We start from the raw sequence: 17,837 nt of genomic DNA on the forward strand, positions 1-17,837 counted from the left end.
CATTTTTATAGTCGTTGACAATCGATAACCATAAAAGCCGCAAGACTCGAACAATCGTATCTCATCTTCCATTTTTATGGACAATCTGAGCGTCAATTGGAGATACAATTATTGCATTTCGATACACGTGTACACGCATATTTCGGTAAAAAAATGATTTTAAAAAAGGATGGGTGTCACATTAGGCTCGCCCGAGTTAGTACAGTATAATGTATTATACTATATCTAGTTTCAGTTGCATAAACATTTTCGTATTCGACCACAGTAATATCTCCCTTACTGACGCTCAGATTGTCCACTAAAATGGATAATTTGGGAAGCCTTGCGGCTCGTTTTTATAATTGTGGACAATTTATAACTATAAAAATAAATCGCAAGGCTCGAACAATCGTATCTCCTCTTCCCAAATTGTCCACTTTTGTGGTCGATCTAGGCGTCAATTAGAGAGTCATTACTGTTCCGCGAGCACTGCTTCGCGTCTTCCCCTTTCGACAAAGCGGAACGTTTTAAAATGCAAAATCGTTCGAAGGGGTAAACCGTGCGCCTAATTTGAATTTTTCGGTCTCGGTAACAATCAACTACCCCTGAATCGCGGTCGTAAAATTCTTCGGCAAAGCCAGTGGCGCAACGAGACGCGATCGAACCGTTCGATCACGATGGCGCACGAACAAATTCGGTTAAGGGCAGTTGCGAAGTGTTTATACAGAGAGACTGTTTATCTCTAGCTGGCCGTGACGCATAAACTAAGCGCTAAATATCGTACGTCCGTACAACAATTCTTCCTGGTGGCGCGGGGGCACGGATTTATCCCCTGAAACATAGGCCCACAATTAAGGATCACCATGAATTCTGAAAGTGCACAAATCTCCGTGTAACGGCGCGATGTTTACGGTGGCGCGAGCGCGACTCGCCCCCGTGAATTCTCTACGGTGCGACGAGGTGTGTGTCTGTGTGCGTGTGTGTGCGCGCGTGTGTCGATCGAACAGAGCCACGGGGAGGGCTGGGGATGGCGGCGATGCAGGGCGAATGATAGATCTAAACGCGAAATAAAGGTAGCATTAACGATGGGTGAACGTTTGCAATGTGCTCGCAGTGCAGTAGAGAACGGTATTCCGGGCGATTATCATTAAAAGCGCGGAGAGTTCGTTGTTGAACGCGCGTATCTTCGTTCTCCTCTATTTCTGTTCCGCTCGCCGCTCGAAGCTTGATTTACGTTCTCGTAGACGGCGGCGACATCCCTTAGTCTGGTTCGCGTTCGAGCCGTCCTTATTTATCTTTATGGTTCCATCGGATTCGGAAACGGGCGAGAGAGAAACGGAGGACGGAGGACGGAGGCCGGGGTAGTCGTCGCCGTAAATGGGACGATAAAACTATAGCCGGCACGACGGTAGCAATTTATTATTGCGCTGTAGAGCGAACAGCCAACCGTGCACGTGATGCCACCATTATGAGGAGAGCCGGAGGAGACCTTCTTTTTTTCTCCCGTCCTACCTCTTTTTTACGAGGGTAATGCTGTTTTGTCGCTGCAGCGAAAAAATACGCTGGCTGCCGGCAATTATTACGCGGGCTGCTTTACGGGAACAAAAAGGAGAGAGAGAGAGAGAAAAAAGAACGGCTATCTTGTTGTCTTCGGGAACGCCGCGGAGAGGGCGGCAGGGATGGAGAGCGCGCGCGGCACGCCGAACGATCGGGAAATACAATGCTTTAATAAATGTCGATGGAGCTGCTCGCCCGTTGCGCGACAATTAGATTCACGGCCCGAGGCGGCGGCGATCGATAAGTCGAGATTCTTCGTGCCGCTGTTCGTCGGAGCATTCTTCGTTTTCCTATTCCCATGCTCGAACGGAGACGCGAACGAGATCACTCGTCGGATCTTCGCGCGAAGACACCGCGATCACGATAAATGGTCGCGCGTGTATCCTAGCCGCGTTACAATTTACGCGGCAATTTCTCGCTCTGTTGACCCAGCGGGCCGCGACGGGCCGTGGCGGGCCGAGGCGGAACAAGCTCGCGACCGCCGGCACGAGAAGCACGAGTCTCGGCCAACGAACCGTTCTCCTAATCGTTCCATCGACCTCTCAATTAACTTTCATTTGTCTGACCAACCATTACTCGAACTTTATTCCGTTCGATGTCTTTTCTCGGATTGTCGCGTCGACTCGCTCGCTTTTATCGTTTCGTTCCGCGAACAGCGACTCAACCATAAATGCTCCGACGAGGCTCCGACAGGCTCCAGTTAAACGGCTAGCCGTCTTTAACGAATACATTCGTCGTAACGCGAAATACAGTAATGCCTCTCTAATTGACGCTCAGATTGTGCACAGAAAAAGGACTATTTGGGAACAGGAGATGCGATTAGTTGAGCCTTGCACCTCGTTTTTATAATCGTTGGCAATCGGCAACTATATAAATGTGTTACAAGACACGAAAAATCGTGTCTCCTCTTCCCAGATTATCCATTTTCGTGCGCAATTACTGTACAGTAATGTCTTCCTTACTGACGCTCGGATTGTGCAGAAGAATGGACAATTTGGGAAGAGTAGCCTTGCGAATTCGAGCCTACGAACTTGTTTTTATAGTTACCGATTGTCAAGGTTATGTCAATTAGGGAGACTAGTTTATTGCCGTTTCTTCGCGACGAGTACAATAAATTAGCCCTAATTGTTTCTTAGCTTGTAAATAAAAATGGACGATTTCGGAAAGGAGGATAGTATTGTTACGGAAACTTGTCCTAATCGAGGCGCTGTAATGTGAAACTGCTCTGTTGTGAGCAACTCCTTAAAAAATTAATTTTCTTAGAAGACGGTCGCGATAGAAACAAGATGCTAGAGAAAGAACAACGTACACTGTTATGGGTGTAAACGTACACTATTCCTTGCAACAACTCGCTGTTGTTTCGCGTTCCTATAAGACTCGAACGGCAGCTATACATAGAGCCGGTCGAAGCCGATGTTAAGGAACGATTGTAGCGTCAGAAGGAAAACGCTCGCTTCCGGCGGCGTTATTCTCGCTACGTCTTGCGCGAACTTCCGTTGGCCAGCGTCTTGGAAAGGCACGCAAGCTCGAGGAATCTTATTCGCTGGCGAGGGTTCGAACGAGGCATCGATGAGCTCGTCAGAAAAGAATGACAGTAAAGTCTCCCTAATTGACGCTCGGATTGTGCATAAAAGTGGACAATTTGGGAACGATAGGTACGATCGTTCGAGCCTTGCAGTTAGCTTTTATAGTTACCAATTGTCAACAATCAGTTTTTTGTAGACAATCGATTAGAAAGACATTAATGTACTGTTATATTTCCCTAACTGACGCTCAGATCGTGCACAAAAGTGGACAGTTTGGGAAGAGCAGATATGATTATTCAAGCCTTGCATAACTTTGACATAACCTTGACAATTCGTAACTATAAAAACGAACCTCAAGCCTCGAATAATCGTGTCTCCTCTCCCAAAATTATCCATTTTTTGTGGACAATCTGAGCGTCAATTAGAGAGACATTATTGTACAGTTATGTTCTCTCTAACTGTCGCTCAGATTGTGCACAAAAGTGGACAGTTTGGGAAGAGGAGACACGATTATTCAAGCCTTGTAGCTCGTTTTTATAATCGTTGACAATTCGTAATTATAAAAACGAGGCGCAAGGTTCGAACAATCGTATGTCCTCTTCCCAAATTGTCCATTTTTCTGCACAATTTCGGTGACAATTAGGGAGACATTACCGTACAAAGAGAAGTCTATTCTCTCTATTCTCTCTTGACATAACCTTGACATAATCTTAACATTACTGTACAAAGAGAAGTCTATTCTCTCTTTTTTCGTCTCGTCTTTCTAATTCTTATCCCCTTCTCTCCGAATTATACCCTGTCGAATAGCTTACGAGCGAAAATTCGTCTCGTTTCGCGGGAATAGAATTGCGACGCCTTTATTGTCTCATGCCCCTAAACGACGATACGTCGAGAAACGTCGCGTCGGAGATTGATCGAAGCAGAGTGTTATTTTGGCTACGTCTCGCGGGAATTTCCGGTGGACGACGGGCGTTCTCGGCGAGGCCAGCAAGCTCGGAAAATCTCATCCGCTCGTTACACGTCGCGGCCGTGTTTCTTCGGGCCGGGAAGTTAGTCGCGGCTCGGAATGGAGCGGAGCGGAGCAGAGCGGAGCAGAGTGACGGGGCGCGACGCGGCGCGGAGCAGCGAGTCAGCCGGTTCTTGCCGCGGCATGTTCCGTTCCTCGACAAGGGGAGGATGTCGTAAGACGCTCGTACGACATCGTGGCCGGCTGCTTCTTACGAGCTCAATAGGATAATAACCCCGGGGTCGGTCGACTCGCTACCGGTCGAACGGACCGTTTCAATGGGTACACGCGAGTAATGGCCGTAATAATAATTGCGCTTGTGCCCCGCGTCCTCGCCCCCGGCCCTCCTCCTCCTCCGCCCTTCGCTCTCCTCTCCGCGTGTCTTGGAAAGTTTGAAATGTGTTCGGGCCACGGGACGCGTCCTATGTGGGCCACGTTTCCTGTCGTCGTTGACAAATGCCTGGATCGGCTGCGGCTTTGCGGCTCGAATCGATACCGGCACTTTAACGCGTTCACCTGGGCTTCGCGCTTTAGGAACTTGTAGCCCGCCCCAGCCTGCTCGATGCTAGAAACGGGAGATTATTGCGCGTCGAGCAGCGCCGCCCTCCGTCGTGCAGGTATCCCCGATACCTTTGTGCAATTAAAACCGGAAGCAGTCGCGGCTGGTTATTAAGATCGTCGTCGACGGAGACGGAGAGAGAGAGAGAGAGAGAGAGCGAGAGAGGACAGGGCTGATTAGCGTTCACAATTTCTGGATCGCAGGTGTGAACGACAAAGGCGGCGCACGCCGCGGCGTGTATGTAATCAAAATGCGAGACTGACGCCGCTGCGGCGGGAGCAGCGAGCGGTAATTTCAGGTTCGCGGTAAACGGTATGCCGAGTCTACGAAATCCTAACACTTTTTGGAATGTTCTCCGAAGCGAAGTGAATCTCCGTTCGGAGAACTTCGACCGTTTCCAGTCCCTGCGATCGCTTAAAGGAGCGAAGCGGCGTTCCAGTGGTTAACAATTAGCGTACAGGTTCGCGAAAAACGAGCGATTCCGAAGCCAATTACCAAGCATGACATAACGACGGTCATGGTCGACTGTCGAATGCGCGAATTCTTGCGCTGGAAGCTTCGAAGCAACAACCGCGGCGGACAAGGAGCGATCGAGGCAATAAACATGTTCGATCGGGAAGAGTTTATTCGCCGGTTGTCCGGATTCCATTCGCGTTTTTCTTCGATGCGCATCGATGGCCTAATTTAACCGGGCAACGAGGATCGGTTCGAGCAAAGAAACGAGTTCCGCCGGTTGGCCGACGCTAAAAAATTGTGGTTCCAAACTATCGCGCTTTGGTCGGGGCTGCGGTTTCCGGAAATTCTCCGAGTATCTCCGGGGAGCAAGTGACGGAGCTTGCATTGCGGCTGATGTCGTTGTGTTCCAAACTCATAAGAGAACATCAGAACCCTCGGAAGACAGTGCAAATATTGTTCCAATAATGAAGCAGGGTTTCAACCGGATTCCTGGTCGCGAAGGATCAACGCATTCCTCGTTCCGCGCGATCGTGCCTGAAATAGCTATCATCTACAAGCTATAGAAAGACAAATATACCGCTGAATCACGAGTTCCTCCCCTCCGACGCGGCGTCTGCTTTACGATGAACATTAACCAGTGTTACTCTATCGTGCAAGCTATCCTAGACAAAATGCGCTGGTAACAAGCGATCCGAGCTGAATCGAACTGACAGGCTTTGGCATCGAGAGCAGGCTTTCGTAACGTTCCGACCAAAAATATTGTTACGGCAACTTGTCCAAATCAAGTCGCTGTAATGTGAAACTGCCCCGTTGTGAACAACTCCTTAAAAAATAACAGAAGATAGGGCTTGCCATGGATGAGTGTTACCAATAGACGATCGAAGAGTCGAGATCGGACCGTCGAACGAGCAACATTTCAAATTGAAAGATCCGAAATATAATTGTATCGAGTTGTATTATAGTTTGTATTCTTTACTGTAAATAAAATGCCGCGACGCGAGAGAAACGGAGCGATTCGTAACAATATATTTCATCAACCCGTGATCATAAGATCGAATCGTATTCGATGTCCGCGTCTGGCGGATGCGCATAATTACGACGACCCGATTACCTCCGAAGCGGACAGAAGAAAGATGTCCCGGGGGGTGAGAACCCGGAAAGGGAGAAGATGGACCTTTTTTCAGGCAGCCAGACGCTCGTTTGCCTGTAAGAGCTATCAGAGTGAAAAATATTTCAACGCCACGCAGAATTAAATCGACTGCAAATAATTACGATACCGGTTGTCGCCGGAGAACGGCGCGCGTTCAAAGCGCGAGAAAGAGAATGGAAACGAAGAGTTGGCGGTTCGAAAGAGAAAGATACATATTAGTTATGAAATGCCGCGACGCGAGAGAAACGGAGTGATTCGCAACAATATTGTATCAATAACTTTCATTAAAATCCGCTTGCAAGGTATCTTTTTACTAACGCAGCCCGAGTCTTCTAAGTCCGAGCATAATTTACTCGTTGTTCTAGGCTTTAAAAAAATTTGAAAACATTCTGGAATATTTGTTAAAGTTTCTACTTCGACGTTAAATTGATATCAAGTTCCTTGTTTTACACGAAGAGATTCGAAGATCTTCTAAACGCTCATATTGCCGGCGGAGGGTTAAAATTCGCTCGCGTTTACGGTTCATAGACTACGGTCTAAACGCAGAAATTTAGGAGCATTACACACGAATCGGACATTATTTATTTATTCGTCGATTTACGGTAGTTTTGCCGGCCGATATTTATTCCAGTTGATCGGCGAATATCGCGAATCATTTCCTCCGCGCGGAGTAATAAATAATTGAGCTATTTTTCACGTAACACGGTAAAAGTTAATACTTTAAATTAATTTCCGCGGCGCATTTAACAACGCGCGCGAGTTCCGCGGAAATTCGTTATTTAGCCGATCGAACATTATAATTCAGGGATTACGTTGTAGCCCCGGCGTGGCGCGGCGGCGCGGTAAATAATCGTCAGACGGTCAAAAATTTCGAGAATTTACGGCGCTGCCGCGCTGCCAGTATTTTTCTCGCAGCGGTGCCCGACCCGTGTTACATCGATGTCCCAATCTGCGGAACGATGGCTCGCAAATCAACGATTTTTTACCATTACTGCCACGATTCCGCATTTCCGATGCATACCGTTCGTTCGTTACCGTCCCGAATTCCGGCATAATTGTAGCGGTGCGTAACGAAGGGTTCGTCGAATCGCTCAAAATAAAAAAAAAAAACCGACATTCCGCTTCGGGGGAAAAAAACGCGAGAGAACCGAAAAAATGAACCGAGCAAGATAGAGGAGACGATACTCGTTAGACTCTCGAGCAACGAATCGATTGTCGAGGCTGGAAGAATAACCGAACGGTTTCGATGGGACCGGTAACGAAGATAATGCGCCGTAGCGGGCGGCGATTACAAAAGGTTCGGTTGTTCCATCGAAACACGATCGGCTGTTGTCGAATCGGGCTCGCAAACAGCGAGCGCGCCATGATCTCCAGTATCAATTGACCGAATCACACGCCCCCTTTGCTTTTTATCGCGGTCATGCGTCGAGATTTCGTGCGGTTTCGATTTCGAGCCACGTTGCCGTCTATTATTCCGGCCGTATTCTGGTCCGTCCATTGGGTGGTACACCATGCCCGTACAATGTAACTGCGCGCCCGTAGATCATGTTTCACCGATAAAACCCTGCCACTCTCGCTGGAGACTCGGGATAATTAATTGCCGGCTGCTCATTCGAACAATTACACCTGAATGCCGTGGCAATTATCGGCGCGACGTAGCAACGACGCCCAGCGTTTCAACAAACGCACTCGTTTGTCGCCTGACTGCTTACCAGAGCGAGTCGTCGAAATTTTCGACGGACGGAGATCGTCCGTCGACGCTGCCGCGTCAACATCGTCCCACGTAAAATGATCGCGAAAAGAACGAGAAGAAGAGTCGCGCATCTCGATCTTCTCAGAACTTGTAAGAGCCTTGAGATATTACTATTGACAGGGTTAATAGTGTTTAAGATCGCATCGCAACTATACCGCGGATCTTTATGCAAATAAAGATAAGAAAGTTTCTTCGTCGATTGCAAAAGCCAATGGACGGATAAAACTGTACCTCTTCTTTTAATGATTTTATCGAATTGAAAATAATGTAGAAATATTCTCACATTTTTCTAATATCCTCCGTATTTCATCTGTCCATTTTTACTAGAAATGCAAGAAATCCGCAGTCTAATTACAGTTTATTTTTATAGTTATAAATTGTCCACAATTATAAAAACGAGCCGCAAGGCTCGAACAATCGTATCTCCTTTTCCTATATTGTCCATTTTTGTGCGCGACACAAGCGTCAGTTAGAGAGACAATCTGGACGCCAATGAGGGAGACATTACTCTACATTATTGTGTGCGAGCTGAGGGACAATTTGAGAGAGTTTACTGTACCGCTTTCGACGAGACCTATTTCTAAGGCTGCGAAATCAATTCGGATGCATAAACAGGTGCACTAATGTCTCTCTAATTGACGCTTAGATTGTGCAGAAAAATGGGAACAATTTGGGAACAGGAGATACGATTATCCGAGTCTTGCAGCTCGTTTTTATAATCGTTGATAATTTATAACTATAAAAACGAGCCGCAAGGCTCGAACAATCGTATCTCCATTTCCAAAATTGTCCATTTTTGTGGACAATCCAAGCGTCAGTTAGGGAGACAATCTAGACGTCAATTAGGGAGACATTACTGTACATGAGCTGAGGGACAATTTGAGAGAGTTTACTGTACCTCTTTCGACCGTTTTCCAAAATTGTCCATTTTTGTGGACAATCTGAGCGTCAATTAGAGAGACATTACTGTATAACGTGCTCGATACTTTCGATACAAAGCTAATCCCAAGCCATGTTTCCCAATTAAGTTCGGCGAAGAAAATGTAACACGACAAAAGTACAGTTTCGTATCTCGGACGATAACTTGTTCCACAACGTCGGCGAGTACATAATTATTACATCGCATGGGAACGATTGATAATTAAGGTTTCCACGGCGCGTTGGCGACATCGGTTCTAATAGTCTACTAATATCCAGTAAAACTCGATTTCGCAATCGAACCAGTTTTGCCTTTCCCCGGAACGCGTTAGGAACCGAAAAATGCTTACAGGTTCTCGGAACGTAGCGAGAAATTATCGACGATAAGGTAATAATGATTGCCGTATCTAACCGGCGCGACTGTTAATTTATTCTACGACGAGCTAACGACCAATTTCGCGTTGCGACGCGTAGCTGCGCTCGCAATTAGTTATCCGATACCGGATCGACGAATGGCCGTCGCGGTCGCGACTCTCTCGAAACGGAAATAATGTACCACCACCGTTCGCGAGCGGCGACGAGGTTTTTTTTCCGGGCGGGTAAAACGCGTCGTCGGGGGTTGGACGCGACGCGCGACGCCTGTATCCGACGGGTGAAAATCGAACAGAGTCTGGCCGGGTCATCGGGTGATACGAGTCCCCGTCGCCGAGCCATCCAAGAGCCGACGCCGAGACACGGCGTCTCTGATCAATTTGTCATCGCGTGACCCAATATCAAAGATACGAGTCCCTGGCGGCTGCAGCTTCTGGAATCATCCGGTTTACGTATACATGCGCCCCGGCATACGGACGCCGGCACGATATCGTCGAATCGGCCAGGTTATGTGGCTCGAAACGATAGCGGAAACCGGTCGATTCCCGCGTTCGATTCCACCCACTGTTATTTAACGCCCGACGGCTGCTATCCCGACGCTCGTCGAACCAACACCTCCCAGCTACTTCATCGCGCTACTTTGCCCCCCGCCTGTAGTCTGCGCGATGGACGAAACAGGTGCTGCGGAACATAAGCCGTGGAACTTGGCTATCTCTATCTTGTCTCGGCTGGCACTGGAAAGGCCCGGGCGTTTTATGGATCCCGTATAAACACGTGTACGGGATAAACGTGTACGCGAGCTTCCATCCGGCGCTCGCGCGAAGCTTGGTCTTCGGTGTTACGGAACAACGTATTCGAATGTTCTTCCCTTTTCATTATTGTACGAAACTCTGCTGTTATCAGCCGCACGGTATCGTTCCACTTCGGTCCATCATTTCCCCAGCGGGATTTTTGTCTTACTCAATGGAGCGTTGCGCTAGCGTTGCGAAAATGCTCTCGATGCTTCGAACTTTTAGCGTTTTACTCGTCGAGAACATTGGGCACGTGGCACGTCCTCGAATCGAGCGATAAGCGGGTACCCTATTGGAAAACTTGATTTTTGGGGGATCTAATCGCGCGATCTCCCCGTTCCCAGATAAACCTTAATCGCGAGGACGGGGATCCCTCCGAGAGACAAACAGAGAGCGTATCTTCGAAAACGCTGCTGTTTCGCTTCGGCCCCGTCGCGCCGCTCCCGATAACCGCGAAACCGTAATATCTCTCTCGCGTACACCTTTCAATTTGAATAATCCGATGAATAAATTGACTCGGCCACGCGGTTCCGCCGATTGCGACGTCCCCGGTATCTCCTTTCGTGGGTGGGATCGCGAATCTCCCGGGGCATCTGTGCCCGAGTCCGCCGCTATCGAATAATTTTTGATTGGCTACGAAAGTGCAGAACATCATCCGGGAGCTGGTTTACGACCCGGGGCCGCAACGGGCCACGGGAGAGATTCGGGATTCGAGAGAATCAGGATATCTGCCTGATATTCGTGGCCCCGTCACGAACGGTTCCCGGGGCCGGTCGCCATTAGCGGTTCCTTGACTTTTTGAACTACGGCGGACGGGGAACGGGATCGGGTGCGGACCAGCTGACGCGTGAAAAACCCGCGAACTAGGTTGAACCACTTCGAATATATCATTTTTATCGTGCCGGGACTCCTCCTCGAGCCAATAATCCATAACCGGCCGACGGTTTTCGATTAAATATCTATTAACCCCGAACGTTTTTCAAGGCTGCCGGCCGGCGAGCAGCGCACCCCTTTTAACTGGGTCGGCCAGGTGTTTCCTCGGGTTTTGCGCCCATCGTCCTGCTCGAATATTATGAAAAATCTCTCCGATGGCAACGGTTCTTACCATCGGCGGCCGGTCCGCGCTCCGACGATGCCTTTTGTTTTCCGTTCGCGGGGGGACAACGGGGCCGCGTGTCACCGGGTCAAATTGATTTATTATCGCGCGACCGTTTTCACGAACTGTGCATTCGTCCCGGTGCATACGCGTATCCGCGGCGCAACGAAAACTGTCAAGCCTGCGCCTTGCCCGGTAGCCTAGCGTGGTCGGGCGAGGCGGAGCAGAGCGGAGCGGAGCGGAGCGAGACCGAGCCAGGCCCGACTAGATGCAGCGGGCCGACTGTTACAGCGCGGCTGCATTGTATGCTCACACAACAATCAACATTGGCCGTGTGTAGTCCGACTCTGCCTCATACGGGGCCCACAATGCTAAACTTGACGTGTGCGTGTCGCGCGCAGCGAGCCAGACACACCGACACCGTCGACTCGGAGGCTCGCGCGCGGCCGAGAACTCGAGACGCAATATCTCTGAAGCCCGGCCGCTCTGTCCGTGGTTGAAACGGGAACGAAACACGTCGGGCCAGATCATGCCGGTCTCTCGATTTCGGAGCAGGACGTGGGATGCTCGGCCTCTCTTTGTTCGGCCGTTTCCCGCCGCGGCGTCGATCCCGTTTTCATTAACGTCGAGCCCCGTTCCCGCCGACTACTATTTTCGGTGGGTCCAGCAGCCTTCGCCCATCGCGCCGGAAGTGCAGCGATACTTACCCCGCTCCGGGCGAACCTCCGTTGTTTATTTAAGTAGCGACTGTTGTCGAAACGCGCGCGAGACCGGGCACCGGCACCGACACAGGCACCGCCGGCTGCCGACTATTTTTATGGAATCTATAAACAAGCGCAGCGAACGCGAGCGCCGACATACACACACCCTCTCTCTCTCCCTCTCTCTCTCTCTTTCTCTCTCTGTCTCGGTTTCCGTTGCAGATGGGCTTGCATTTCAGCTACTTGTCGAGCCGGACCGCTCGGATGCTGCCCGGTCTCTCCGTTCGCAACGAAACGCTTGCTCTAATAGTAGTTTGATTCAGGTGCACCGACGCGTCGTGAATTATGCAATTAGCGTTGCGTGCAACGCTGCCTCTTGTTGACTTCCCGACGCATTCGGTCGGTGCACCGTATCGTTTTGTTTTTGTTAATCCGACCGGGCACACGGCATGTAGAACGCATCGGATACGCCACGGATGGTTTTCTTTCTTTCATGTTGCAGCGGTTTTTTCGTTCGCCTTTCCCGCGGACGCCTTTGTCATTACTCGCGAAATGTAGATGCGCATCTTGAATACCGCGCCTTTTGCCTTTGTTCGCCCGTTGTACGTGACCTTTGAAAACTTGGGACTGGATCGCGCAAGTTTTTATGCTTGTCGCGGCGCATCGCTTGTTGGGCGCAAATTTTGTAACCTAGAGTCGTTACGGTTAAATAAATAAATAAAGACGGTACTCTGTATATCGCGACCCTTTTAGCGCCGAACGACGATATACGTATCCGATTCGCTTATTTCGTAGCAGATTCTTCTGAAGTTTGCCGTGCATCGTGACATCGAACGATGATTTTTATGTGCAAATAGTGTTTCTAAAGAGAGAATAGATTTTTATCTTTTTCATACTGTTTCATGTTTATGTTATTTGTATGATCATCAACAAACGTTTAAATATAATTAGCATTGCTTTATTCTCCATTTATTTCGTAATACAGTAATGTCTCCCTTACTGGCGCTCAGATTGTCCATTAAAATCCAGAGAAATCATCGATCGTCGTCACGCCAAGATCGTTCGAAAATAATTATCATCGGAATGGAAGGAAAACATCGTCGCCGAGAGGAAAAGATTGATTAAAAAAAAAAACTTCATTTTAGTATTATCTAGACATAAAAAGTTATGACATGCCTTCCCACTTCGAAAAATCCGGAAAACGAATTCCACTAGTCTCAGTAACTGATCCAAAATTTTGCTATCAACCTAAGTGGACCAGTTACGGAGACTAGTGTGATTGATTTCTGAAGAGATCTCAAAAATCCGGAAAATGAATTCTACTAGTCTCAGTAACTGGTCCAAAATTTTGCTGTCCACCTAGCGGGTCCAGTTACTGAGACTAGCGGAATTCATTTTCCAGATTTTTGGTATATGTCTGGAAATCCAACCCACTAGTCTCAGTAACTGGTCCACCTAGGTCCATAGCAAAATTTTGGACCAGTTACTGAGACTAGTAGGATGGATTTTCTGATAGATGTAGTTGCGAGTGTAGATCAATTTTTTGTAAACGTTCTGATTACTTTGACTAAAATTTACTTTGGCTATGCAACTTAATAGTGAAACGAATGTTATCGTTAATGTTATCGCGAAACCAATGTTCGATTATGAGCAAGCAAAAACCCTGATCGATCACTCGTTTCGGTTCCGATATCGGCCGCGGTTCTCCGAGGAATATACAGTAATGTCTCCCTTACTGACGCTCAGATTGTCCACTAAAATGGATAATTTGAGAAGAAGAGATACGATTATTCGAGCCTTGCGGCTCGTTTTTATAATTGTGGACAATTTATAACTATAAAAATAAACCGCAAGGCTCGAGTAATCGTATCTCCTCTTCCCAAATTGTCCATTTTTGTGGTCAATCTGGGCGTCAATTAGAGAGATATTACTGTATGCTTCTTTTTGAATTTTCTAAATATCATTCTTACTTTGGTTTTTACGAACTTACTCCCAAACCTTAGCAAATTCGCCAGTTAAATATATACTTTTACTCGGCACCGAAAGGGTTAACGAGAGAGTACGGCAAAATGCATAGTCAGAGTTATCGAACCATCGGTATCGAATTTCCACAGAATCGCGTTATTAATTCCGTTCGCATTCCCTTCGCGGCGGCGTAGTTCGCGTAGTATAAATAAGCGATACAGTTCCACGGTCAGATTTGCTAAAGGGTTAATGAGATTTCAATCATTCAACACCGTGCACGTGTTGCACGCCGATGTAACGATAACCGCGACAAAGGGATGGAAATTGTTTTTAGTTTCCGGTCTTAGAAATTCGCGACTGCCATTGCGAATTAGCATATAATTACGCGGGCTAGTTACCGCTATTTACACAGCATAATGAGGGGATGTGAAAGTTCGGGTTAATCTATGCCCGAAATTGTTTCGCCAAAGTTATCAGCTTTGCTATCGATTAGCGAGATTATTCGAGACGGCTATATATGTGCATGTTTGGCACTCATTAGACTCGGATGGATACGAATACACAATACTCGACATCGATACACGTGTATTTAGCGTTCGCGCGCTCGGAAAATTCGAATATTTCGATTTTAGCGCGGTCGATAAACGCCTCGTCGGCAGTACATAACTCCGATAATTGCTAACCGAATAAAAATTGGATCTTCGATCGTCCAGAACGAAGCTGTTACGAACGAAAAATCCCGAGGTCGTTTCTCGGAACAATCTCGCGAACTAAAACGAACGCGAAAGCGGGAAACTGCAAATCTTCTTTTCAACTATAACATTTCTGCCTTCTTAACTCTATAAAACCAAGAACAGACTTCTTAATGAATCCATCAACCTGTAGAACTTTCGAATAAGACTCGGACGCGGCTACCCGGCGATCTCTCCTCGGATCTAACTCCCTCGACACACTCTGCAAGTTTTCCCTCGGCAGCCGCGACGTTGCTCTATAGAATATTATGTCGTGTATTAAGGTATTAAGACATCGCATAAAAGTCGTAAAAACGTCCAAAGTTCTTTTCAGCCCGCTCCGCCGTGCAATTGAACCGCGGAGAGTGTACCAGGAAAGAAATATAATCTAGACTCCGGATCCTAGACGTAAGACCGCGAGCCGTATTTTATCCGGGCTTCTGATTCCAAGCCCCTGTCTTTTTTGAAATGGGAACGCCTGACAAGACGATTTGCGAGACTCGAGGACGATACCGGGGGCCCCGGACTCCGCGCATACCGAGAGCTTAAGCGCGTTACGTGTCCCTTTCGCGCAGAGAAAAACATGCTGGCCGGCTCCCGGTGTCCTTTTCTTACGAGTCCGAGCCCGAATGTCTCGCCGGCGATCCGGGAAAACAAGGGAAACCGAAGGATTCGCGTAACCCCGGTGTCACAGCGCCCGTTACTCGTCCAAACGAAAATCGCTGCCCTAATCCATGAATTTAGAGCGCGTGATTTAGGGATCTCGAATCCTCCGGGCCGCCGCCACGGACAAGTTAGATCGGGATTGTGATACCGTAGATCAGCGATCCCGTTGATTACACCAATTATTACAGGACGCGCGGGGCCAGATTTCCCATTCCGCGCCGGTTAAACGGCTGCGAATCTTTCCCATTCTGTCGGATTCGACAAGCTCCTGCTCCAATTTATCAGAGGCCCGCCGGTAATTGCTTTTACTAATAGACGCCGATAGCTTCTAGTTATGCTATGGAGACGGACGGCGCGTTCCTATTAGTCCACGGTGAAATCCTGTGTCGGAAAAAGGGGTTAATGTAATGATTACAGTTAGGGTAGTTTATCGGAAATCAGCATCGAACGTAAATCAAGCCTGTATCGTAGAAAGGAGAACGTTATCGTCGAATATCAACGCTTTGCAGTCGAGCGGCGACTCCGAGGCGCCATTAAAAATTGTTATGTCGCGTCTCAAAATAATGTTATTAATCGATCATTATTAATTATTAATCAATATTCAATTTCATGTACAGAAAATGCAACAAATCATACAAAATGGAAAAAACCGTGCGTCGAGAAAACTATTTTAAATTTCGCGTCGATTCGGCTTCGAGCGCAAAGGGTTAAGCTCGCGATGCCATATCGCGGTATATTCCTTGCATTATTATAGCAGGCATTTAGGTGGGCTCCTTCGGTCGGGGCCCTCTGTATTTTCAAAGATATTATTACCGATAGCAAGGATACGCGTGCAAACATTTTGTTGCACGGAGGCAGCGCGACTGGTGTTCCGGGTCTCGACTCGGAGACAACAATCGCGCACGCAGAGCATCGATGCACCGAGGCAGCATCCATGAAATATCAGTCCGATTTCTACGCTCAGACTGACAGCGTTCCCGCAACTGTTATTGTTACCGGCGAGGCATCGGCAGAGCGGCGCGATATTGCTACTCTAGCGAGCGGTTGTCGGTCATTCGAGTATGTTCCGCGATGGAATTAAATCGTAGAATACGGAGAGAGCGCGGAATTCATTTCACGAATCAGATTTCAGTGGCCGGCTCGGCTTGATGGAACCAGGTGTTCACCTGCAGGGGAGCCGGTAAACGCCGCTAACGTATCACGGGCTAGCAAACCGCGGCCGCTGTCTGCGCGGTTCCGACGTTACATGCGAGCCGTACATATGTAATGCGAGCGGCGCGGCTCGTATCCCTGTGTCGCACACATCCGCGATTTGCAGGAACGGAGACGACCGTGTAAATTCAATATTTGTGCCGGGACAGGATGATCGTTCTAGGAAGGGACCACCGCGGACCACTTAAAGGCTCGCGAACGTCGAGACAGGGTACGCGTACACTCGCCCGACCGTTCCGTTGATTGTTCGACGCGTGAATAATTCGCGGCGATTCGGCTATTCCTGGGAATACCGGCAGGCATGCCCGTGTCCATTATAATTTCACGGAGATTAATTATCGAGGGCCGTATAAAATATTAGCCCCGACGCGAAACGAATCCTCGATACCCTGTCAATCCGTTCCGTCGGCTCGAATTTTCACGAGAACGCTCCGATCGATGCATCTAATTTATATTTAAACGGACCGCCGCGCCGCGGTGTAACGTCTGACGTGCCGGAAGATGGGTCGCGCGAGCGGAGCGCGCCCGTCGCATTCGCGCTCTCGCGTTAATCACCGCGCCCGCTTCATTACGCGAATCAAAATATCCGCGATAGACGCAATCGCGAGTCGCGTCGCGTTCACCTGTGCGCTCCCGCGTGATTCTGTGCGCGTGTATCGGTGCATATGGAGGGTTTGTCAGCCGGCAACCCCTTCTAGAGTTGACCTTTCGCCGAGGCGGATCGATATTGTGAAACGATATTTCCTCATTACGGTCGCGCGCTGCCACCCCGACCAGCGCGTATAAATTTCCTCGCCGAAAACAGTCGGACGCGTTTCTGCCCCCCCCCCCCCCCGTGGCCAACCGTTTTCGCCCTCCGCCGCGGGGGAAAAAAAAGGGGAGAAAAATGGGAATTGTCTATTACCGGGGCTCGCGAGCGACACGAGAGGGAAAATGATTCATGCGAGATTACCGTGCGCGCCGAGCGAACGTGTACGCGCGCGCGCGCGCGGATAGAAAAAGGTTAGCGGTCGAGGCGGACGCGGCGGTTCGAGGGGACGGCGGACGCGGGTTTTTGTGTAGCCCCGAGGAAACTGTCTCGAGATAATTACAGCGTCTTTACCGTGATTTTAATAAATGCGGAGATGAATGGAAACACTGCCGCGTCTCGTCGCCAGTAATTCTTTTAGCGGGATGAAAATTTAACGCGGCGCCTCGCGAAACGAGATAGCGCCGGCGAGACGGGGGGGACGGGCCGCACAGTAGCCGCCCGGCTGAATACTGTTTCCGCCTTATCCGGGTCCGGAAATATGAAATACTTCTGCGCGGAATAGAATTATTGCACGTCCGGCGTTATTTTGCCCGCTGTTTAAACGGCCCCGCGCCGCTCGTTGCTACGGCTGCTCGACTATTTCTATTA

At 48.8% G+C, this 17,837-nt stretch overlaps 1 protein-coding gene across 4 annotated transcripts in view; it reads right to left on the reverse strand.

Moving 5' to 3' along the window:
• LOC117217765 (irregular chiasm C-roughest protein) overlaps positions 1–17,837 on the reverse strand; it is a 263,272-nt gene that overhangs the window by 93,255 nt on the left and 152,180 nt on the right. The window lies entirely within an intron of this gene.

The sequence above is a fragment of the Megalopta genalis genome, unplaced genomic scaffold, assembly GCF_051020955.1.
Source record: "Megalopta genalis isolate 19385.01 unplaced genomic scaffold, iyMegGena1_principal scaffold0023, whole genome shotgun sequence".
In the NCBI taxonomy this organism is placed as follows: Eukaryota; Metazoa; Arthropoda; class Insecta; order Hymenoptera; family Halictidae; genus Megalopta; species Megalopta genalis.